The 26,013-nt window shown below is 37.0% G+C and overlaps 2 pseudogenes across 1 annotated transcript; one reads left to right on the top strand and one right to left on the bottom strand.

Moving 5' to 3' along the window:
• Positions 1-752: 752 nt before the first annotated feature.
• On the bottom strand, positions 753-9,892 carry LOC145557837 (LRR receptor-like serine/threonine-protein kinase IOS1; annotated as a pseudogene). The gene is made up of 14 exons (XR_014092320.1): positions 9,814-9,892; positions 9,166-9,692; positions 8,498-8,990; positions 8,238-8,378; positions 8,059-8,127; positions 7,872-7,943; positions 7,710-7,802; positions 7,415-7,572; positions 7,067-7,299; positions 6,915-6,984; positions 1,966-2,022; positions 1,795-1,851; positions 1,501-1,690; positions 753-1,411 (listed from the first exon to the last, which is right to left on the bottom strand). The product of XR_014092320.1 is annotated as an LRR receptor-like serine/threonine-protein kinase IOS1 (transcript).
• Positions 9,893-18,125: 8,233 nt separating this feature from the next.
• Positions 18,126-25,761, top strand: LOC145557836 (uncharacterized; annotated as a pseudogene).
• Positions 25,762-26,013: the final 252 nt, after the last annotated feature.

Raw genomic sequence — 26,013 nt, 5'->3', positions numbered from 1 at the left:
TACCAAGGGGGGTTGGGTAATTAACTTCCCATGTTTAGTAGGAAGCCGCACTTCCCATAAATGTGCAATTCCCTCATTTACACTTTTTATTGTCAACCAAACAATCCTTTCATTTTTAAATTCTTTTCACTTCTTATGCAACCAAACTAGGAAATTTTGTGAAAAACTACCTATTATAATCCAGAATTTGCGAGAAACTACCTATTAAATAAAAAATGTTGTAATTGACTACCTAATTTTTTTAAAAATGTTGTAATTTACTACCTTTACGCCGGATTATGAATGAGTTTGACCAAAATTCTCTGGCGTTGACTTGGTCACGTGACACTTGGTGAAAGAAAAGGGCCATTAAGTGTCACGTGATGGTCACGTGACCAAGTCAACACCGGAGAACTTTGGTCAAACTCCTTCATAATCCGGCGTAACTGCGTAAGGTAGTAAATTACAACATTTTTCGAAAATTAGGTAGTCAATTATAACATTTTTTTTAATAGGTAGTTTCTCGCAAATTCTGAAGTATAATAGGTAGTTTTTTCACAAAATTTCCAACATTATATATTATAATAGACAAACAGAGTTTTGTTAGACTTGTCTTGATTTATAATAAACTTTCGAAAAATCAACTTGATTTATAATTTTTTACTTCTTTGTAACTAAGATATTATTGGTTAATTGGTTAAAAATAGTGGAAGCATGAAACAAAAGAGTTTTTAGTTGATATTATGAAGGTGCATTTCGGAGCTAATCTAAGTGATCCCATATGATAATATTTTCTTAGTATAAATCACAAGAACGATCAAAAGAATGTTGTGCATGAATAAGTGTAAAATTCCAAACTTTGCAATTAAAAAAAAAAATAAAAACAAAACAAAAGAATTACAATTTATTATGTAAAAAAATAGCCACAAATTACTTGATGAGTAGTGTCACATCTATAAAGTAAAAGCAAATTTATAATTTTGTCGATTAGTTTTAGGATGTAACCTTGTTTGGGCTATGTTAACGAGCTGCAGGAGCCATTGCTGTGTAAGTAATAGCCGGGCTCATCTCAATTGAATTTTTATCAGATTCTATTATCAAGTTTCCTTCATTCAGCTCCATTTCTAAGCACTCTTTCAGTTCTGTAACAATGTGACTCATTATTGGCCTTTCCACTGCAATCAGTTTAACACATGCCAGAGTTATGTCTGTGACCCTCCAAAGGGAATTGGGGTTGTGCACATTTTGCAGTCTTTTGTCGACGATGCTCCAAATGTCTCCTCTTTCAAGTAATGGACTAACCCACCTAACTAAACTAGTTTGTTCATCATCTTTTTTCATGATTGTTGTTTTACCTGTGATCAACTCCAATAGGACTACGCCGAAACTGTATACATCACTTTTCTCATTCAGTTGTTGTGTAATGTGATACCTACACAAAATGAACATATATAAGTCATATTATTAGGTAAAATGCATTCAGTTCTTGGTAATAATGTGATGTATACTGTATGGACTTACTGGGGATCGAGATAGCCTGTTGTGCCAATGACTCTTGTTGATATGTAAGATTTATTTTCATCAGGAAAAATTTTGGACAGACCGAAATCAGCTATCTTTGCCTGGAGATTTTTGTTTAGTAGAATGTTTGGAGTCTTAACGTCTCTATGGACTATAGGTGGCCTGCAACCATTGTGCAAGTAGTCTAGTCCTGCAATACAATCCAGCATACAAAGTAGTTGTTATTATCATCTGATAAATACGAGCTTGGATTTATAAAACTAAATCAGGATAGCTGTTACTTAGATCGCTAACCTTGTGCAGAATCGATTGCTATCTGTAGTCTGTCTTTCCAACTCAAAAATTCTGATGCTGCATTTGTCCCACCAGTTTTAATATTAGTTGTTTTATTGAAAAACAATGAATTTTTCTGTTCAGAAACAAATAGTACAGGAGTAAGAACAATTGATGAGTAGTTTTATATACCTGAGAGAACGGTTTGCAAGTTTCCCTTAGCCATGTACTCATATATGAGGGCTAAATGTATAGGAAATAATCCCTTGAGTATTCCATTATTGGAAAGAGTATAAATACAAGGTTTACACAAAACACTAAGCTATGATTAAGGGGTGTGAACGAAAGTATAATAAATACAAAGGGTGAAGGGGAGTGAACCTAGAGAGAACACACCTAGAAAATACACAAGTATTTACATAGTCTAATACACCCCCGCAGTCGTAGCGGGAGGTTTATGAACGCATAGACTGTTTCGGAAATCTTCAAAGAGAACTTGAGGGAGACCCTTCGTGAAAATATCCGCAATTTGATAGCGAGATGGGACATGAAGAACACGGACTTGACCAAGGGCAACTTTTTCTCGCACAAAATGGATATCCATCTCAATATGTTTGGTTCGTTGATGTTGAACCGGGTTGTCGGAGAGATAAACGGCACTCACATTATCACAATACACAATCGTCGCTTTCTTGATAGGGCATTGAAGTTCAAGGAGTAGGTTGCGCAACCAACAAGATTCGGCCACAACATTAGCAACACCGCGATATTCGGCTTCCGCACTTGATTTAGAGATGGTGGGTTGACGTTTGGCAGACCATGAGATGAGGTTGTCGCCCAAGTACACACAGTAGCCAGAGGTGGATCGGCGGGTATCGGGGCAGCCCCCCCAATCCGCATCAGTGTATGAGATGAGGCCGATGATGGAGGAGGGGTAGAGATGTAGACCGAAATCCAAAGTACCTTGGAGATACCGAAGAATGCGACGCACAGCGTGCATGTGCTCCTGTCGCGGGTCATGCATGTAAAGACATATTTGTTGAACAGCATATGAGATGTCTGGGCGAGTGAAAGTCAAGTATTGTAAGGCCCCGGCAAGACTACGGTAAAGAGAAGGATCATCCACAGGTGGGCCGGATGTGGAGCTTAATTTGGACTTGGTGTCGACGGGGGTAGTTGAGGATTTGCAGGAAGACATGTTGGCACGGGCTATGATATCTGTAGCATAAGATTTTTGAGAGAGAAAGAGACCACCCTTGTGCCGGGTAACTGAGATGCCGAGAAAGGAACTCAAGGGGCCGAGGTCGGTCATTGCAAATTCCGAACTAAGACGATTCATGATGGAGAGGCGGAGAGCATTAGATGAGGAAGTGAGAACAATGTCGTCGACATATAGGAGAATGTAGGAAACATCTTTGCCATGAGAGTAGATGAAGAGAGAATTATCTAATTTACTGTGAGAGAAGCCGATGGTGGCCACAAAGGAAGCAAAGCGGTGATACCAAGCCCTAGGCACTTGCTTAAGCCCATAGAGCGCCTTTTTGAGAACACAGACATGGCCCGGATTATTTTTGTCACGGAATCCCGGTGGTTGATGCATATAGACAGTTTCGGCAATATCTCCATTTAAGAAGGCATTCTTGACATCCATTTGATGAATAGACCAAGATTTAGAAATTGCAATGCTAAGGACTGTGCGGATGGTAGCCGGTTTGACAACCGGACTAAAGGTCTCGTCGCAATCAATCCCAACCTGTTGATTCCTGCCATTAACCACAAGACGAGCTTTGTGCCTCTCAAAAACACCATTAGCTTTCTTTTTATGTTTGAAAAGCCACATGAAAGGAATAACATTCACATTAGGAGGACGGGGCACCAACTCCCACGTCTTAGTTTTAATAAGAGCATTAAATTCATCGAACATGGCAGTTTTCCAATTTGGATCCGATAATGCGGCAATGGGATTTTTGGGCAAAGGAGATGGAGAGGACTGACAATTCAGATCAAAGATAGGTTTGGGATTAAATATCCCATGTGAACTCCTAGTTTGGACAGACAAGGGAGGAGGATTAGGCTTTCGATGTTGTTGGCCCAAAGAAAAGGTGGCGGTAGTGGTAGCATTAGTAGTGGGCTGGGCCTCTGTGGTTTGATTGCTGATGGGTGAAGTAGGAGAGAGAGGGTGAGTGTTTTGGGCTTCTGAGGTAGGAGAGCCGTGAGAGATTGAGTGAGAGTGAGCTGGAGTGGGCTGAGGGGGCGTGTGGCCCAGTTGGTGAGAATTGTGGGTTGGAGGAGTTTGATCCGTAGGAGAAGGAGGGAGATTGCGGGCTGGAGTGAGCTGGGCCGTAGGAGAGAAGGGAGGAACATGAGAGTGGGCTGCTGTAGATGGGTTTGTAGGATGGAGAATTCGATGGGCTAAGCTAGGATGAAGGCCATCAGTAAGAAAATCATAGTCAGAAGGTGTTGGAGTGTTAATTTTGGCGAAAGGAAATTGATTTTCATCAAAAATCACATGACGAGAGATGAGAATTTTTCGAGTAGACAAGTCGTAGCATTTATACCCACGATGATTGGAAGGGTAACCTAGAAAAACACAAGGTGTAGATCGAGATTGGAGTTTATTTATTGAGGTAGAGGGGAGAAGGGGGTAACAAAGGCATCCAAACACTTTTAGATGAGAGTATGAGGGATCTTGTTAGTATAGAATTTTTGTGGGAGAGTCATAAGCTAGGAGCTTAGTAGGGAGAATGTTGTGGAGATATGTGGCCATTTGAAGGGCATGGTGCCAAAAAGAAGGTGGCATAGAGGAATGAGCTAAGAGAGTGCGGATAATGTTATTGATGGTACGAATTTTCCTTTCGGCTTTCCCATTTTGTGGTGAGGTGTGAGGACAAGAAAAGCGAAAGATCATACCATTAGACTCACAAAAATATCGAAAAGAATCATTGTCATATTCCCCACCATTGTCACATTGAAAAAATTTCACATTACGTTCAAATTGAGTATGGGCAAGAGCATTTATTTGAGAGAAGAGATAATACACTTGTGACTTTCTCGCAATTGGGAAAGTCCATAGGAAATTAGTATAATCATCTAAGAAAAGCACATAATAATGATGACCGGCACTACTTAATTTAGGGGAAGTCCAAATGTCACTATGCAAAATGTCAAATGGTAAAGTAGTACAAGTAGTAGAGGGGGAAAAAGGGAGTTTCACATGTTTGCCAAAAATGCAAGAAGAACACACAGTAGAATTCAAAACTCTATTACATTCAATAAAATTGTTCTTCTTAAGAGTGCTTAAAATAGACGACCCGGGATGGCCAAGGCGATCGTGCCACAATGAGGAAGGAATGGCGGCAAGAGCGGTGGGTGAAGGGGCGGTAGACATGGTGGAGGTGAAGGGATAGAGATCGCCCGAGCTGTCACATCTCATACGAATGGTTCTCGTCCGAAGGTCCTTCACAGAAAAACCAAACGGATCAAATTCAATTGAAACTAAGTTATCACTAGTGAATTTACGGACGGAAATCAGATTTTTGATAAGGTTAGGGGCGTGAAGCACATTTTTTAGGGAGAAGGGAGGGAGGGAAGCATTGCCATAGCCATAAATCGGGATGCCACTACCATTTCCAACAATAATGTTACGATGATTGCTCAAATTAAAGTAAGACGAGAGAGTACCTTGATGAGAGGTCATGTGGGAGGTAGCTCCGGTATCCATGTACCAATTGTCGTCAGGTTGGTGCAAGGAGAGAGTGTGTAAAGCTGCCTCGACGTCGGTGGGAGCATAGCCAACGAAAGAAGGGGCTTGAGCACTAAAAGCTTGTTGTTGTTGCTGTGGTCGAGGACCCAAGATGCCGCCCTGTTGATTTCTTGGGGTTGCTGGTGGTCGCTGCCAGGAGGAGGTAGGGTACGGACACGGTGGGGCGGCCCACGGAGGGGAAGACCAAGCGGCCCAAGGAGGATAGTGCCATTGTTGAGAGTTGCCCCATTGCCAAGGAGGAGGTTGTTGGTGTTGCTGCTGCTGTTGATTGTAGCCACGACCACCACGCCCTTTGGCGTTGCGGCCCCCATTATTGCGACCTCTGCCGCTGCCGCCGCGGCCTCCACCGCGAGTGCTCTATTTTTGGTGGTTGCGGGGAGTGTAATTAGAGTCAGAGGAGTGATGCTCGGAGGAGTTGTTCCCCGTAACAAGAAGCGCAGAACCAGCAGCAGTAGCCTCGTTGGAGGCTTGAATGGCTTGCCGAGATTCTTCCAATGTAAGCATAGATCGAGCTTTTTGAAATGAAACAGGGGGGTCTGATTGTTGGAGTATGGCAGCGATGTTATCGTATGCTTTGGTGAGATCACGAACAAGCGTGATAACAAGACGGTGGTCGGACACTTTCGCCCGGACGTTGGCGAGTTGATCCGCAAGCAATTTGATATGGGTGCAATAGGCAGAGACATTGGGAAAATTGTTTAAGTCGACTTGAGAGAATTCCGATTCAAGTTGAACAGCACGATTGGTTTGATTGTCCTGAAAGACGTCTTTTACTCTCGCCCACGCCTCCGCGGCGGTGGAATCCGGAACGAGAATTGTGTTGAATAAATCGGTGGTGATAGTGCCGTATATCCATTGAAGGACAATGGCGTCGATACGGTCCCACAACTCCGGGTCAGTGGTGGCTAGGGGAGTCGAGGCTTCGGCTGTGTCAGAGGGAAGGAAGATGTGGTCGGAGACTTGATAGGCACGGGCCTGAATCTTGAAGAGTTCGACCCAAGAGGCATATTGAGACCGATCCATTCCCAAAGTAATAGGAATGAGAGTTTTGATGTTGTTAACCGCAAGAGCAGGGTGAAAGGAGGAAGGTTTCGGTGCCTTTGGAGAGTCAGCCATGGTGAGAAGAAGAAGAGATAGGATGCGGCTAGAGAGAGAAAAGAGGGAAGATAGAGAGAGAAACCAAGCCTGATACCATATAGGAAATAATCCCTTGAGTATTCCATTATTGGAAAGAGTATAAATACAAGGTTTACACAAAACACTAAGCTATGATTAAGGGGTGTGAACGAAAGTATAATAAATACAAAGGGTGAAGGGGAGTGAACCTAGAGAGAACACACCTAGAAAATACACAAGTATTTACATAGTCTAATAAAATGGGCTCCTTCCTCACAGTAGCCGATTAAAGAGACCAAGTTCTTATGGCGAATGGACATTAAGAGTTCAACCTGTCACGCATATCGAAAAATCCTCTGTCAAAATTTTATATGTTTCAGGACAAAATGTAGCTTCAGCAGTGCAGTAATTAACCTCAGTACTATATTGTTCAGAAGCATTAATTGAAGGAGAGAGCATCTTGACAGCAACTTCCACCCCATCTTTCAAGCAACCATAGTAAACAACTCCAAATCCACCTTTTCCTAGTTCTCTCTGGAAGCCTCTTGTCAGGTTTGTTATCTCAGAGTAAGTAAATCGCGCTAATCCACCCTTCCCTTGACTATAACTGGATTCTTGTATGTTGGTTGTAGCTAGAGGTTTCTTAGCTTCTATTATTGACGATTCTGCATGAAATGATCCAGCTATGATCTTTTGAGAACAGTGTTGTAGCTAACCAATTTATAAGAGAAAGATCAACATTAGAATGTATTAGTTTCATACTTTGCTTCTTTCTTCTTGTGTAGACCAAAAATGAAAGAAAACCAGCTGTAACTAGGACAAAGAGAGTGACACAGGCTGCTACTGGTGCAATGAAGGCTTTCTTTTTCTTCCACGCAGTACATGATTTGCTCGAGCAAAGAGCTGGGTTACTCTCCACACTTTCATTGACAGGGTAACAAAGTTGTGTTAGTTGACTAAGTTACTAAAATTGAATTTCCTTTTTCAGGAATAGAAGTAATACAGTAAGTTAACTAGAAAAGAAAACAATATCCTCTTTTCATTTACAGAAGATTACCTCAAGGAAAGTGATCCTTTTCTGGATCTTTCTAGCAGAAGTTCGGGAAGTGATCCATTGAAGCTATTTCCTGAAAGATTCCTGGAAATAATTCTAATATAAGTTAACTTATATTGAACTGTTTGATAATCATTAAAACAATGAAAGACAAGAGGGGTTTACAAGATTCTCAGTGAAGGCAATTCTGTGAGGAACTCAGGTATGTTTCCACTTAGTTTATTATTTGACAAATTCCTGAAACAAATACCAAGTCATACATTGATATAAGAGAGCAATAGAACAACTGATTTTTTGCCCATGCAGTTCCGAAACACTAGGAATAAAACTTAAATGTTTGTCGAAACATTACAGGACTTGTAAGGCAGTAAGATTTGAAATTGAAGTCGCGATGTCACCAGTAAGTCCTGAACTCTAATTCCTGACCACAAAGTGTAAAAGATTAACTATTTAGTGGTCTGATTTCTATTTTAGAAACATTAGTTATTAAGATACTTTATACTTATTTTCAGTAAAAATTCATAAGCTTACAGAGATATTATTCTAGGGGAACTAGAAGTGTCATAGCTGCAGTTTATTCCAGTCCACCGGTAAGCCAGCTTGGTACACACGGATCACCTTGACAATCCTTTGTCAGATTATAAGACAGCTTAATGTTTCGCATAGTATCAACTAATAGTCAAGAAAATAAATTACTCTGACAAAACTCAAGATGAATAACTGATGAAGTGAATGAGCTAATAGTCAAGAAAATAAGTTATGTTACAAGACTGAAATGAGCAAGAAATTACCATCAAGTTGACTGGTTGAAAGTTGCGAAAGCTTCTTAGTGCTAAAAATCTCTACAGCATTTAGAATTGGAGGAAGGGTGGATCTCTCTGTGCTCTGGATATAAACATCAAGCTGCGAGCCAGTAAGCGCTTTGTTGTTGTATATGGTATCAGCTGTCAAGTACAGTGGGACATACGGTCCATAAAGATGCAGGCCGTTGACAGTAATATTGAACTCCCTGAGTTGATTAGCACTGAGTGTCGAAAGCTCAGCCAAATGAAGGTAGATATAAAATTCCATGGTCCCATTAGTAGTGGGTGTGTAGGTGAAGTGAATAGGTTCACTAACATTTACTGGTATGATTGCTGCTTTCATTACTGATGGTGGCAATTGAAACACATTGAGGGTAGATATGACATCAAATTCGGTACTGATTTGGCTCCCATTAACCAAGTCAATTGGTTCCCAAATTCAATCAAATATATCATCATTGTACCTGAAATGTGGTGAAAACTGAATATGATGATTCAATTAATAATACAGGAGGTAAACTGATCTTGTTATGATATATTGAGGTACTAATAATGAACTATGTTACTTCAACATGTTATATTAAAGCCAGATTATACCAAGAATTAAAAACAATAACATTGAAAACTTTGTGATAAACTCACCTTATGCTATCCACAGATGTTTTGTGAGAATAATATCGATAGAGAAGTTCAAGAGATCCGGATTCCCTTTTATAGATCGAGTCATTTACCTGCCTGAGTTCCAATGCTGATATAAAAGGAGTTCCAGACCCAATGTTAGCAAGACAAACATATAAGAAATCTGTAGATGGTGAGTGTATCATTTCCTTCATCACAATATGAGACGAGTTGTCTAATTTTATTGTGTCCCAAACATCAACCCCAAGGTGCAGCTCAAATGTGGGAGGATTATCAAGGAAATCATAATTTCCATACATAAAAATAGCTCTGACCAAATAGTTAGCGCCTTTTCCTTGAGATGGTCCAAGGGTATAACAATTCTTTGATCCCTTAGGAAAGCTTCTGACATTCTGAAGCTGCTGCTGCAGGGTTGGTACTCTGTAGGGTGGAGATACGTCGACATTTATGCCAGTATCAATATATAGTTCATCTGGTGCATAATCTAAGGTTGTCGATTCATCTGTGTAACCTGTATCTTTTCCACAATCAATGCTTATTAATCCTGATAATAATCACCAAGAACGGAAATAAAAAGCAGGATATTGTGTTAGACTTACCACTTATGCATACACTAATACACTATTATAAATTATGATTCATAAAAAAACATAGTGTAACAAAACCTGTGTGATCCTGCTGTGAATGTACAAGCACTGCAAGAGCTAGAACAGCTACGAAGCCCCTAAGGTAAACTCGGATCATCTCCTTCAAAGTCCTGCCTCAGTGCCTCCTATTTCGTTTGCTAATTAATATCAAGCTTAAGGTTTATATATTACTCAAGAATTTATGTGCTACCTTTTTAGTTATTACAGTATTAGAATTATAGTTAAATAACTAGTTAGCTTGAACAAATGATTGCTTAATATTTGACTTCAGAAGCAACTTGTAGTATTTTTGTCCCTGCATATTCTGGCAAGTTCTTAGAAAATAACTTTCAACCTCTCATTATAATTTTCCATTTGAGAAAATAATTAGCAATTGCTAAAAAAATTACAAGTTTCAGTAAGTACACACTGAAGATGAACCTAAAAAATTATTAAAGACTGCAAAAGACGGACTAAAAACCAGTTTAGATACATTGCATTCAGGAAGTGGCTATAACTTTGTTGTACAAAAATGGGATTAGAGAATCTCTGAACATTTTAAAATTGCAAATGTAATGGAGAATGAACTGGATTATCATGCATATGAAATTGACATTACTTTAATTGGTTTTAAAAAATTACCATTCACATATATACATAATTTGGAAAGTCAAGTCATAGTTCTTTAATTAACTGGATAGACGTGGACAATTCTTTGATATACTATATGTTAAAGGATCAATTCAACCAAAAGCTTAAGTTGACTGGTTGAAGCCCAAGATCGGTTTATATACGAGGTGGATGAGACTCCAACCCGTAACCTTTGTGTCACGCTAACTCTTGATACCATGTTAAAGGACGAATTCAACCAATAGCTTAAGCTAATTAGCATTGTTACATTACATTGTCTTAATTGTACTACGTACATAGGCTTGTGTTCTTATGTAATTACTAATGAGCATTTTTTGCATAGGCTTGTATGTGACAATTGGGAGTAGAGGGTAGGGTAAGGAATTCCTACCCCTAAACACCCTCACTTGATAAGTTGCTTACCTCAGATTCTAGAGGTCTGGGTTTCGAATCCTTATACACTGGTATGTTGTATATATAACCTATGTTTGTTCGTTCCCAAACTTCTTGTTCCAAATACGGAGTGCGGAACAACCACTTATCAAGGCACTTAGGGGGTGTTTGGCAAGTGGGAATTGAGGGTGGGATTGGGAATTTTAATCCCAATTGAAAACATAAGCCTTGTTTGTTTGGTGGGAATGGGAATAAAATGGGGTTTGGAAATGAGATTATTTATGAGTGAATTCCCACCATTTTATTACCTAGGGAGGGTACGTAATAAATGGATGGGAATGAGAATAGAGGAAAATGACATTTTTGCCATTAATGAAAAGGATAATAATAATCTTAGTAAGGGTATTTTTGTAAAATTGTTATTTATTCCCACCCACTATCCAAACAAGATATTGACATATTTTCATGTATTCCCATCAATTTATTCCCAATCCCATTTCCACCTTTTAATCCCTAAATTTCCATTCCCACGATCCAAACGCCCCGTTAACGTATGAATATATTTCCTCTATTTCTTTTAAATTACTCCATTCGGTTGTGTAATAAATGCTCTATTTCTATTGAGTACATTTGCTTATGCGTGCAAACATTGACCAATAATATCTTAATTATTATTAAGTATGGAGTATAAATTACAACAATTAAAAATTAATAATCTATTTATTGACACGATTCTCACAAGTACTTATAAATTTATATTTTTACTTATGTATAGGGGTGTGCAGAAATGGACCTGGACCAGAAAACCGACCAGGACCGGACCGGAGCTGGACCGGACCGGCCCGAACCGATTGATTTTGGTCCGGTCTTCGGTCCTCACAAATTGGGGATTCCAGTCTGGTCCGGTTAAAAATCGAAATATTTCAGTCTGGATCGGAAAGTGTATTTTTGTAATTTTTTGGGTGAAAATTTTAAATTTTATGTTTAAATTTCTAAAAAATTTAGGTACAAAACTTGTAATTTATAAATTTTAGGTGCAAAATAGGAAAGCACGCAAACAAAAACAAGACATTAAAAATGTATAAATGTATTAAGATACTAAAATGAAAAAGAAAAATAAAAAATAATGTAACCGGTCCATTCCGGTCCAAAATCGGACTTGACCGGAATAAACAAGTCTGGACCGGAACCCGGTTCCGATTCCGGTTCCGGTTTTGGACCAGTGCACAGCCCTACTTATGTACTTCCTCCGTTTCTTTTTAGTTGACACGTTTTTTTAGTCACGTTTATCAATGCACAAATTAAATCATTAATATCTTTAATTACCGATAATCAAAAATTATAAAAAGTTGATATTATGAAAATATTACACTATGACGAATTTAACAAGATCCCACTTGACTAAATTTTTCCTTACAAATAAATCACAAAACATGTGTGAATAGTGCTAAATTCAAAACTAATAAAAACGGAGGTAGTATTAAACAAAGTTGTTCAAATGAATGGTACAAAAAATGCTAATGGAATGAAGGGAGTACTCATTTCTCTTTCAAAGTTTGATAGTGATAGATAAAAAGTATTGTTTGTGAGAGTAAAAGTGCGTGGTAGATCTCTTATCTAAAGATAGTTAGGTCCTATTGATTTCAATTTGTTTTTAATGAATTAAAATTATTTTTGTCATCTCTTCAAAAAAAAAAAAATGTCAAACTTAAATAATTTATACTCCATACTAAATTGTAATAAATTTTTACTGATTGTCTAATATTTTTTTTTATTTGAATTTTCTGACTGGATTGAACTTACTTTTTCTGTATAAAGTTCATTTCTATTAAAGTAAAATTATTTTACAAATTGAAGTATCTTTAAATAGTGGCGGAACCAGAAAATTTATATAAACGGGACAATAGTTATAAATTCTTGATGTACTTTTTAATCGTATATTTTAAAAGTTAGAATATTACATAAAGGGAAAAATAGAAAGATTATATGCAATTCGCAACGAAAATTGAAAATGAAAGAAAGATAAGAACACAAGAAAAAAAGGGATTAATGTTTTGTTTAAATCAAAAGAAATTAATGTAAATGTTCTTTGCGGGTCGAACACAACTCAACAAAAGAATTCTAAACTATTTAAACCCAAAGTAAACCAACTTTGCCAAGTTTACCACCATATTATACATAACAATTAATAGATTTTATCATTGCTAACTTTGCCATTGCTACCTCGACCACCCCCTAATTTTATCTATCTTTTTTTTTTTTTTTTTTTTTTTTTGTGGTAAGGTGAAGGGGGCAAAGATTAGTTGGTATAAGGGGAAGTAATTAGGGTCAGGTCTCATACGTTGAAATTCAGTTTAGTTCAGCTCAGTTCAGTTCAGCTCCTAATTTCCTTCTCTTATACAATGTTCAGTTCAGCTGAGTTCAGTCAATGAGAACAGGTCCTTAAAGACAGGGGAGAGAGAAAATGGGATCACCTCACTTAAAATAGGGTGGGGGAATATGATTTTATTAGGAGAGAAAGAAAATGAGATCACCCCATTTAAAAAGTGAATTGCTATTTGCCACAATGAAATTACTCAAGTTATAGTATTAAATGACTTTCATGCCCCTTACAATTTTAAAAATTACATAACAATCCAACCATTACTAATTTTGTCTTTGCTCCACCTTCACCATTAGCTCCACCACCCATACCATCACTCACCTTGACTGGTCCACCACCACGACTCCACCTTGACTGGTCCACCACCACGACTCCACCTTGACCATCATACACCACGACTTTACCTTGACCACCCACGAGATATAAAATGAGTCGACGACGGTCGGCATTCATATCGGAGGCACTTGGTGGGGACAATGAACCGTCGACGCCGTCAAGTCAGGTATATGTCGGACTTTTTTTTTTCAATTTCCGTTGTGCCCGGTCGCATGTTATATGTGACTATACCACGGTGTAGTCGCATGCTATATGCGACTACACCGTGGTATAGTCACATGCTATATGTAGTCGCATGCTATATGCAACTACACTATGGTATAGTCGCATATAGCATGCGACCGGGAACCTTTTTTTTTTTTGTAAAGCAATCCGTGTAATTTATGTTAATTAATTTTTGATAATTATTAAAAATAACAAAATACACTTAATTTAATTAGTAAATTTATGGCTTAATAAAAAAAATTAGTAGTTTAAATTTGCAAAAAAAAAAAAATTAATTTTATTTTTGTTTTCAATTGAATTTAATTTAATTTGTAGTTAAATTTAATTTTAATTAACTTTGTATTTTTCTTTCTAATAGGATCCTATTGAAGATTTTGGCGGTGATGGGGTAAATTATTACCCACATTTTCAGACCGATCAATTATTTCCAACGTATCGAGAGTTGTCACAATGGGCGAAAGACATTGCACAAACACTCAAATTTCAACTTGTGATTTCTTACAACCATAACGGATGGTTGTATTTGAGATGGAATCGTGGTGCAAAAGATAGAGGGAAAAATAGAGATCTTAGTGTTGCTCAACGACCGAACACAAAAACTCAACATTGCGGTTGCAAGTTTTTGATCAAGGGTTATAAAGTTTCTGATGATGAAGGATGGCAGATTGTCTTGGGTCCCGATGCATATGGAAAACACAACCATGAGCTAATTGTCTATGAAGAAGGCAATCGACAAATGAGCAAGCTTAGTCCGGGTGCGAAGCAACTTGTTCGTGACCTGACTGATGCAAAAGTGAAGCCACAAAATATCTCAGCGGCTGTGCGGAATCAGTTTCCTGATGATCATCCCAATCGTAGACATATTTACAACTTTAGGGATCGGTTGAGACTTAAAGATGCTGATGGTCGAGCTGTTGTCACATATTTCCTTGAACTTGGTATCGAGTCGCAGTATACACATTGAAGCTTGGTTGACCCAAATATGAATGTTTTGACTCATGTATTTATGGCACATCCTACGTCTCTAGCGCTCTTACGCACGTATCCGTGGGTCATTAGCATTGATTCAACTTACAAGACAAACAAATACAAAATGCCTTTTTTGGAGCTCGTTGGTGTTACTCCTTGCAACATGAATTTCTTGATCGGGTATGCTTTTATGAAGGATGAGAGCGCTGTGAGCTATGCATGGGTGATAGATAAGTTAAAGTTGCTAGCTGGTTGATAGTGATGTATCGCCTACGGCCATTATAACCGATTGTGAGTTGGGTTTGATGTCGCCTATTCGGGAAATATTTCCTGGCACTGCTCATATACTATGCACATGACATATTAACAACGATGTAGAGCATAGAGTTAAGAAAATAACGAATAATAAAGATCAAGGCAAAATTTTTCAGGTTGACAAGGTGGAATCCAATTCTCAATGCCACCACATTGGATGATTATAATAGAGCGGTTCAGCAAATAGAGGAATCTTATGTAGCATTTCCTACTGTGATTTCTTATGTGAAGGACACTTGGTTAAACAATCATAAGGAGAAATTTGTGAAATTTTGGACCAATAATGGTGTGCTTCACTTCGGCAATGTCACCAATTGTAGAGTGGAAAGTGCACATTCATCTTTGAAGGGGTGGTTGAAAACTTCAACTGGTTCTTTCGATTCTGTATGGGCCAAGGTAAACAAGGCAATTGAAGATCAGGTCACACAGATTAAGCAATCACTTGAGCGCAGTCGACGCAGTCATGGGCGGATATATGATGTTATGCCATTACAACATCATAATGGACGTACCTCCCGCCATTGTATGTTGTTGTTGGTGAATGAGAAGAAAAGAATGAGAGAGTTAAGTCATGAGGTGAATGTTCGGTGTGGATGTGTTTATAAGACGACTCATCAGATTCCTTGTGCATGTGATATACGTTGTGCCATTGATTCGGGGACATACTTCTACTTAGACCAAGTGCAACCCTTTTATAGGACACTAGTGATTGGTGAGGATGGTTGTGTTCCGACTCCATTGGATGACCCCGATCATCAGTCACAGGACAGTCGATTTTTTGAGAGTCTTGTGCGTGAGGTGAGTAGAAGTGACCCGGCAATCATGCGTTCTGTATCTCGCCTAATAGATGAACATCTCCATTCCGATCAATTTGATGTTAATGAGCCGCCTAGGAACACAACTACTAGAGGGAGACCATAATCAAATAGTACACGACGTAACCATAGTGCATGGGAGTATACACGTAGTACTCGTGGGCGTCGTGGTCGTAATGGGGGACACGGTGATGGTGGTCGTAGTGGAGGTCGAGGTAAGTGTACTCTATGTTTTTGTAATTTTTTGTTTATTTTACTATACTTTAATGTTTATGTTAACTACAAAAATAATAATTCGTTATTCATCGGGAGGAAGAGACATTTCTGATTTTCCTTACCTTTATGGGCTTCCCGATATCATCAAACCATTTGTGGAGGATTGGAACAATGTAATGGGTGACGGAAATTGTGGATTTCGATGTGTTCACTATCACAAAATAGAGAATAAGTAACACACAATACACAACTGTCAAGTTACATAGGTGTGGGGAATAATTTCAAGCGTTAATCCCCTGAGCTTGAACCCCACTGTGATCATACACTAAAGTACGGTGGCGTCCAAAGGGAAGAAGATAGAGCAAAAGAGTCGCCAACAAGTTTTAGGAACTTGTAAACCGTTCACAGGGTGAAGGTTACACCCCTTAACGATCCAAGAGATCGTCAACTCCATAAGGTCTTGAACCAAATAGGGTTCGGGGATGAAGGTACAAATCCAACCTAAAAGAGATTGAACCTGCCCTAATAATAGGCCTCTACTTTATTCTGATCGTATTCATGTGCGCTTTCTGACTAACATGCAATCAATAGGTTTAACCCTAAACCTGTTTATCTATGTTGGTTGAATATTAATGCACAAATAAAACTATTATTGGCGATCACTTGAATTATAATCACATTTACCCTAAACAAGATTATTAAACATCTTATTAAGCGTGATTACAAGTACCAAATTCCCTTTAAATATGCATAAAAGGCGTGATCAAGCAATAACAATAATATAATCAAGCAACATAATAATAATCATAATTAAAAATAATCATCATTATAACAATTATAATCATAAATCACAAAGAATAATCATAATAATAATCATCATAATAACAATCATAATTAATAATAATAATTATTATGTTAAAGCAGGGTCGGCCCTTTCCCTGTGCAAACAGACCAACTGAACAGGGCCCCCAATTTTATGGGGCCCATTTTCACTTAAAGCCCACCCTAAAAAAAAAAAGAAAAAAACAAAAAAACAAAACTAAAGTCACAAGTCAGCCATTGTTATCTCCGCATGCACTCAAGCATTCCAACTTTCCAAATTCCAATCTACTTTCCAAATTCCAATCTACTTTCCATCAATCTACCTTCTATTTTCAATATCAAACTTTCCAAATTCCAATCTCCAATTTAATTTCATTACTTTGAATATGAAATTTCCATTAATTTTCTTATTTTACCCAAAAATAGTTAGTAATTATCTCACCTTCCTCTTTCAATTTTCAATGGGAGAATTAAGTTTTCAATCCTTACCATTACTTCTCTTGATTTTCGTTTATTATCAAACATTCAAACGGCTAATTTTTTTTACCATTTATAAATTTTCAAACAATTTCAGAATTTTCTACAACTCCTACTCAAAATAATTTTTGGGAGAAAAAAAAATACGAATTTTATGTTTTGGAATTTTGGTTGTGGATTTGTCGACTTGTCGATAGCCTTAATTGCTGGGATTTGCCGATTTGGGATAGTTGGATTAATGGATTTCTAACCAAGGTATGCAATTTATAAATATATATGATTATTTGATTAATATGATCTAATTAAATTTCAGATTTTTGAGGAATTTGTAGAATTGAAGTAAAATTAACAATACTGTATGTTTTTTTTTACAGATTAAAATATACAAATTGTTCGATTTCTGTTGTCAAGCAACAAATAGCAATTTCAGCGCAGGGTGCATGGGTTTGACTGTGGTTTTTGATCGATATTGCTGGTCTCGGTGGTCTACTGGACTTTTTAGGTTGTTTCTATCCTTTCAGAGTTTCAGCTCTTTTTTTTTTGTTAATTAAATTTATAACTTGTCTGATTACTGAATAATTATCATACTTCTAATTATGCCTCCTATAACAAGAAAGTATAATTCTGGATATGTGAAGCGGAAGAAAAAGAAAAAATTAGAGGAATTAACTCAATCTCTAAGAGGGGGTCTTGATAAATTTCTGATAAAAGAGCCCCAAGGTTGTTCTGAAAATCCAATTGTTGAGGATGTTAATGTTTAAACTGTTAATATGGAGAATGAAAATTATGAACCTGAGAATGTTAGTGATGAGCCCATTGATAATCTTGTTCCTGAGGTTGGTCATGATGATGGTTCCAATAATGTTCTTGATAATGAAAATAATGATTTGCAAGATAATGCTAATGACAATGTAGAAGAAGCAAATGAATCTGACTTTTTGTTTGACATATTTGATCCTAGAAATTGGGATGCTCTTGATTCTAGAATGATAGATATAATAGTGACAAAAGGTCTTAAAAGAGATTGTTCAATTGTGAAGGGCCCTAAAGATAAATTCTCTAGACGTTTTACGGCTAATTTGTATACTAGAGTTTTATCAAATGGGGAAAAATGTGATAGAGATTGGCTTGTCTATTCTAAAGAACTTGATAGAGTATTTTGTTTTTGTTGTAAAGTCTTTAAAAAAGGGATTGGTAGAGGCCTATTAACAAACGAGGGCTTTGGTGATTGGGCACATGTTGGTGAGAGGCTTAGGGAGCATGAGACGGGCATGGAACATGTTAAGAATATGACCACTTGGTATGAGTTGCGTCTAAGGCTCCAAAAAAATGAAACTATTGATAAAACTGTTCAAAATTTGATTGAGAAAGAAAAGGAGCATTGGAAAAAGGTTTTGAAAAGAATTATATCTATAGTAAAATTCCTTGCTAAACATACTTTGGCCTTTCGTGGTACTAATGAAAAATTGTATCAAGATAACAATGGCAATTTTTTGGGTTTAATTGAAATGCTAGCAGAGTTTGATCCCATTATCCAAGAACATGTTAGGCGTATTACAAATGATGAAATTCACGTTCATTATCTTGGACATAGAATCCAAAATGAGCTAATACTTTTGCTTGCATCTGCCATCAAAACAGAAATCATTAAAAAAATCAAACAAGCAAAGTATTTCTCAATTATACTTGATTGTACACCCGATATTAGTCACCAAGAGCAAATGTCTTTGATAATTAGATATGTGGATGTGTCTTCAAACTCTGTTAGCATTGAAGAATCCTTTTTAGGATTTTTAAATGTGAATGATACAACTGGCCAAGGACTTTTTTAATGTTTTGCAAAATGAGTTGAAAAATCTTGATCTTGACATATTTGATGTGAGGGGACAAGGTTATGATAATGGATCAAATATGAAAGGAAAACATCAAGGTGTGCAAAAAAGATTTTTAGACTTAAACCCGAGAGCCTTTTATACTCCTTGTGGTTGTCATAGTTTAAATTTGGCATTGTGTGATATGGCTAACTCATGCTCTAAAGCAAGAGATTTTTTTGGAGTTATTCAACGCATTTACACAATCTTTGCCAATTCTACAAAACGATGGGACATTTTGAAAGATAATGTAAAAGGTTTGACACCAAAACCTTTGTCATCCACTCGATGGGAGAGCCACGTAGAAAGTGTCAAAGCTATCAAATATCAATTGGCTGATTTTAAAGAGGCTTTACTTGAATTGTCAGAAAAAGATCTTGATTCAAAAATTCAAAGTGAAGCTAAATCCTTATAAACTAATGAGCTTGGTAATTTTGAATTCTTGATGGCAATATTCATTTGGTTTGATATTTTATCTGTGATAAATAATGTTAGTAAAATATTGCAATCAAATGATATGTTTATTGATGTTGGTATGGGAAAAATAAAAGGACTGATTTCATTTTTCAAAGAGTACAGGGAAACTGGTTTTCACAAGGCAATGGATATTGCTAAGCTAATTGCTATTGAATTGGATGTTGATCCAATATTCCCTCAAAGACGTATAATTAGGAGAAAAAAGCAGGTGGATGATAGCAATACTCCATCAGTGGAGTTATCTGGAGAGGATTATTTTAGAATTAATTATTTTCTTTATCTTGTTGACCAAGCTGTTGTTTCTCTAAACAATATATTTGAGCAATATCAAGAGTACGAACGTATATTTGGTTTTATGTTTAGCTCTCACAGGTTGCAATCATTGGATGAGGCAATGTTGAAGTCATGTTGCAATCATCTGGAACTTGCTTTGAAGTATAATGAGCAATATGATATTAGTGGGAATGATTTGTTTGTGGAGCTAAAGCTATTAAGAGATATATTGCCGGATGAAAAAGAAAGACCCATTGATATATTAAAGTTTTTGAAAGGTTTAGACTGTTTTCCTAATACAACTATTGCGTATAGAATTCTATTAACTATACCTGCGACTGTTGCTTCTGCAGAAAGAAGCTTTTCTAAATTGAAGCTGCTGAAAACGTACCTGCGATCTACTATGCTACAAGAAAGGCTTAATGGATTAGCATTAATAGCGATCGAAAACGATCTTTTGGAGACGATACAATATGAAGACTTGGTTGATGAATTTGCTTCCAAAAGTGTTAGAAGAAAAGCTCTTTTTAAATAACTTAGCTTTAAGGTTTAGATTAGTATGAAGTTGTATCAGATGCTGTTAAATTGTTTATTATTCAAATAATAGTCTAAATACATAAGATTTCTTTTATAAAGTATATATATAACAGGACGACCTTGTGTTAAAGCATAGCAAGATCCTAGGCATGATACTAACAATATTAATAACAAACCCTAGCATGTCACTAAACAATAAAAATCAAATATTTAACCCTAACATGATACTAACAATCATAAATATTAGGAAGAACATAGGAAACATCATAGGAATCATAATAACAATCTAAGCATAATTTCTATATCATAATATCAATTAAACCATTAAAGTACTTACTTTGATGCCTCGTACCTCTTTCTAATAACAAAATACACACGTTAGTAACTTCAAGGAAAATAATAATATCAAACAATCAAAATAAATAATTGAAATAGAGATTTGGGACCAAACCCTCAGAAATTAAACCTTTCACGTCTAGGGCGAAGGCAACTTCGACTATGGCTAAGCGTTTCTAGATCTAATCAAGAGAATCTTGATGAGAGATGGTGAATTATTATAGAAGAGAATGAGAGAATTGATGATTGCGAATGAAAACCGGTTGTAGGTGAATCAAAACGGAGTTTTTACGACGTTATTTATAGAGAAAATTAGCCAAAAAGATAAAATATCAAAACAGAGTTCTGGCGCTCATAAAACTGAACCAGCGCCAACGCTGGCTGTTGGCGCCAGGCGCCAAGCGTAGCGCCAAGTGCTACAGCTGGCGTTTGGCGTTGATCTGGAAAATTACGCGTTTTCTTAAAATCAGATAAAAATTGCCGTACAGGAGGATAAAATCGTATTTCCCTCAAAAATGCTTTTTGATTTTAATTAAAACTCTGAAAAGTCAACAAAAGTCAATTTATCAATGCTAATTGAATTAGGAATGAAGAGAATCTTCTAGAAGAATCTAGAAGACTAAAATCATTCCTAATTGCATTAGGAATGATAAATCTATATTAGGCCCTCCCCTAGATCATTGGGCCGCATATAAGGCTCAAACCGGGCCCAGTTTGGTAAATTGGCCATAACTTCCTCAATATTCATCGGAATTGGGCTTATAATATATCGTTGGAAAGCTCTTGTCAAGCCCCATCCAACTACACTACTATTGGACCCATATCATGGACCAACCAAACTGGATTGACTGTTTTCTTAAAAATAAGTTTTTAAAAACAGAAAGAAGAGAAAAGAAATTAAAACTATCCGCAACACTAGACTTTCCACACTTTCACTTCATTCGATTATGATTCGACGCGAAAGGTACTCATCACTGGGTTTGGTTTTGGGGAGACACAAATGGGTGTCTACAATATGCGATCTCTAGAATTATACAGATCGCCTATGTAAGATAAGCGTTTTGTATCTTGAAACCTATAGAGCGCCTGTTTTAGTTAACCGTTCTACAAGTATTATCCAAATTTACACCATACAATATAGATCGCCTCTTTTTGTTAAGCGTTCTGTAAGTATTCATAATAAAAAGAAAAAAAAAAGAAAAAAAAAAACAACTAATTGAACACGTCATATACATATACCCACAACCCCTTAACCCTAAAACATATCAAATGAGAGCCGCCCCTCCCCATCTTCTTCTCTCTCTCACTCCTCTCACTCCTTTGCCTTTTCTCTTTTAGATCAAAACTCCTCTTCTCCCCTGTTCCTCTCTTTCTCTCTCCTCAAATCCCCAAGCACCGTCGGAGGTTTCGCCGTGGGAATTTCGCGAGAGTTTTCGTCGCTTTGATTGGTTAAGCTTCAGACGCCCATAAGTCCACCACCTCACAAGCTTTTCACTCACACCATTGAGACACGAGCTGTCGAGTATCAACCACCGAGCGAACTTTCAGCCACAAGCGTCCACCACCAAGCCATGAGATGTCGTTCCGAGTATTTAATCGGTCAAGATTTTCAATTTTTGATTTGATTTTAATATAGGTTACAATATAAATTTAGTTTTTCTTAATTTTTGTTTTTAATTCAAATTCTGATTATAATGAATTTGTTGTTATTTAGATCTGATTTTATTTTTTTGTTATTTTAGAGATAATTGCTTGTGTTAATTTTGTTTAAATTGGTTAAGTTATAGGTGGTGTGGTGTGGCGGGTTTCGTGTGTTGTGGGTGCTGCAGGTGGTGGTGTGGGTCGTGGGGGCTGATGGGGGTAGTGTGAGGTGTAGGTGGCGGTGTGTGTCGTGGGTGCTGCAGGTTGTGTGGGTAGTGTGATGTGTAGGTGGCGGTGTGGGTCGTGGTGTTGGTGGTGGTTTGGGTACGGTTGTGGTGGGGCAGTGGGTTGTGGTGTTGGTGGTGGTGGTTTGGATCGTGGTGATTATACACTTTTACTTCTTATTTATGGATCTATTCAGTTATTGTAATTGAAATACATGTATTTTAACTTGTAATGTACTGCATCAATCAGTAGTATTAGAGAACTTGTAATGTATCTTTTTTCCTCAACGAATTCAGTTATTGTAATTGAAATACATGTATTTTAATTTTTTTTTTTTTATAAATAAAATGTTATTGTTGTGGTATTTTTTTATGCATAATATTATTATTATTATTATTATTTAATTATATAATAATAATAATAATAATAATATAATTTTTTTTTAAAAAAAAAGTAAGGAAAAGAGAGCGCCTATTTGTGGTAGTGTAGACACCTAAAAATGTCTCCCCAAAACCAAACCCGATGATGAACAACCTTTCACCACCACTATTGGTCGGGTTTAGTATTTAATCCCGAGAGTACTTAAAAAATCGTATTTAATTAAATTCATATTTTTGAACAGTCCATGGATTAGTCTCGATGTTTGGTAAAAGCATAGTTTTTTATTTCAGCCCAAACTTATTATTTAATTTTAGTCCAAACCCTTTTTTATTTTATTTTTGGCCCAAACCTTTTGTTTATTTTTATTTAATTATTTTCTTATTTTAGACCAAATAATAATAAGTCAGAAAAGGCCTGAAATTATCAATCGGCACTTAAAATGCCGAATGAAATTAGGGTTAAAAATGTATTTAGACGGAAAAGTGGGCTGGAAATTCCCGCGCCACGGTAGACAGCCACCGTGTCACGGGAATCCTTCTCGTCTGATGGTGGGATTTCCCGTGACACGGGAAGTCTGCCGTGACACGGGACATTTTGTGTCTTTTCCCCGTAAACCCTTAACACGTTTTCTTTCCCGTTTTCTGAAAATTTCCCGCGTCACGCTAAAAATGTACCGTGTCACGGGAAAGATTGTCGTTTGACGGTGGGACTTCCCGTGTCACGGTACAGTTTGTCGTGTCACGGGATACTATTTAGGGTTTTTTTTTTATCATTTTAGGGTTCCGTGTGCTCCCTTAGCACATTTTCCCTATAAATACCCCCTCATTTCTGATGTATGTACGGGGCATCAACGAATTAACTCTCTGATTTATTTTTCTCTCTTCTATGCTTTAGCCTAAACACTAGCCTACCCTTCTTATTTCAAAATTCCTTCTTCAAGTGCTCAAAGGAGTCCATACTTTACTCGTGGTTCCATCCTTAAGCCAAGGCGTGAAAGGTAGAACTGTTTGAGGGTTTGGCCCAAAATCAACTCTACTTTATTTGATTTAATTTAATTATTGTTTTATTATTTCCTTGAAGTTACTAACTCGTTTATTATTTTGTAGTTGCAAACAAACAGAATCAAAGTAAGAATCATGTTCCTTTTATTTCTATTATTTTTTCTAACGATTTTATGTTGTTGGAATTGTGATTAAATTGCTTCCAATATTAATGTTTATTCTATTATTATTTTTTATGATCACCATATTGCATGTTTAAAGGGAATATGTAATTGAAAATCACGCCTAATAAGATAATTTGGACAACCGGTTTAGGTTCCTTTTTAATCTTGTTGTTAATTTAAGTGATCACAAATATTTTAGAATTATGTGTTGCATTAATATTTAACCAATTTAGCTTAATAATAGTTTGGAGCGAATTGAATATTTTGTTTGTATGCCTTTGAGATCGCAGGAATCACTTTTCACTATAAGAATCGAGTAGAGGCCAATACGGGCGAAATGTGACTCCATGACTCACTTCGTACCATCATCCCCGATCCTCCTTTCGTGGTTCCGAACCATATGGAGTTAGTAATCTCATGGATTATGAATGGGGTGTAACCTTCACGGGTCAATCGTAGTTGCCTTCGTTGTCCCTTTATCGTGGTTGCCTTTTATGATCCGTGAACGGTTTACAAGTTCCTTAAAAACTTGTTGGCGGCTCCCTACTTTCCTTGTCCCTAATCGTGTCCCTAATCATATGTCAATTCCCACTTCTTATGAGTGCCAAGCATATTCACAAACATGCTTTTAACGTAGGCGCACTTCAAACGACGCCTACAGGTAGGCGTTCTCTATTTATGCACTTATAGAGCGCTTATCTTGAGATGACGACTCTCTTTTCCTTGTTTTTTATTTACTTTATACCTAGAATATGAAGCGCCTTTCTCAGATAGGCGTTCTGTATTATGTTAGATATAGAACACCTCAAAGAGGCGTTCTGTAGAACTTATAGGGCAACCCCTCAGAAGAACGCCTCTGAGGCGTTCTATATGGCTTGTTTTAGGCGTTCTATATTCATGTTTTTGTAGTAGTGGTTGCAGACTTTTTCTTAGGTAAGACTTTGCATAAAGTAAGTGTCACATTATATTCCAATGATTTTACTTAAAATTTTGTTGTTTAATTTTTTATTAGGTGGGCAAGACAATTGGATACAAGCTCGGTATTTAATTGTGAACGAGGTTAAGGCCAATCGACCAGAGTACATACATTTGTATCACGGAGGCTTGGATCAAGCAATTGATCTTATCACCTGGAACGGTGGATATTGTGGCGTGAACCATTACATGGACTTGCCTGATGATTTGTACCCAATTGCAAATTTTTGGAATTGTGTAGTTATGGTTTACGGAGTTGGCCCACGAAGAGAGTTGTATCCGTGTATGACAGTTCTACCATTGCGAGCCCCGTCTACTGATGATCGACCTCGGATTGAGATTTCCATTGCACACATTGGTCGCCATTATGTTCGACTTGATCTATCGCCAAACTATCCAGTACCTCCTATTGTTGATCCATGGTTTATGTATAGAGATCAAAGTGTGATTGGTTGGGAGCAACTTTATCAAGAAAGGAGGGCACATTGGGATCAACTAATAGCAGCATCTACTTCATCATCTTAGGAGGAGGATACATTGGAATTCACTTTAATCAATTTCTTACATTTTTAATGTAGTTTATTATATGCTTAACGTTAAGAAATTGCTTATGTTATATGCTTATTTGTAGAAGTTGCTTACCAATTTAGACAAAAAATAAATAAACAAATAAAAACTAGCACATAAAAGTATCTAAAAGTTATAGTGACATAGTCAAGTCCATCAATTACATAACAAATCTAAAACATAAAATAGTAGCAAATCGTCCGGTACAAA

Source organism: Chenopodium album, chromosome 9, assembly GCF_948465745.1.
Source record: "Chenopodium album chromosome 9, dcCheAlbu1.1, whole genome shotgun sequence".
NCBI classification, from domain to species: domain Eukaryota; kingdom Viridiplantae; phylum Streptophyta; class Magnoliopsida; order Caryophyllales; family Amaranthaceae; genus Chenopodium; species Chenopodium album.
The sequence above is the reverse complement of the archived record's forward strand: the minus strand, read 5'-3'. Positions and strand labels throughout refer to the sequence as shown.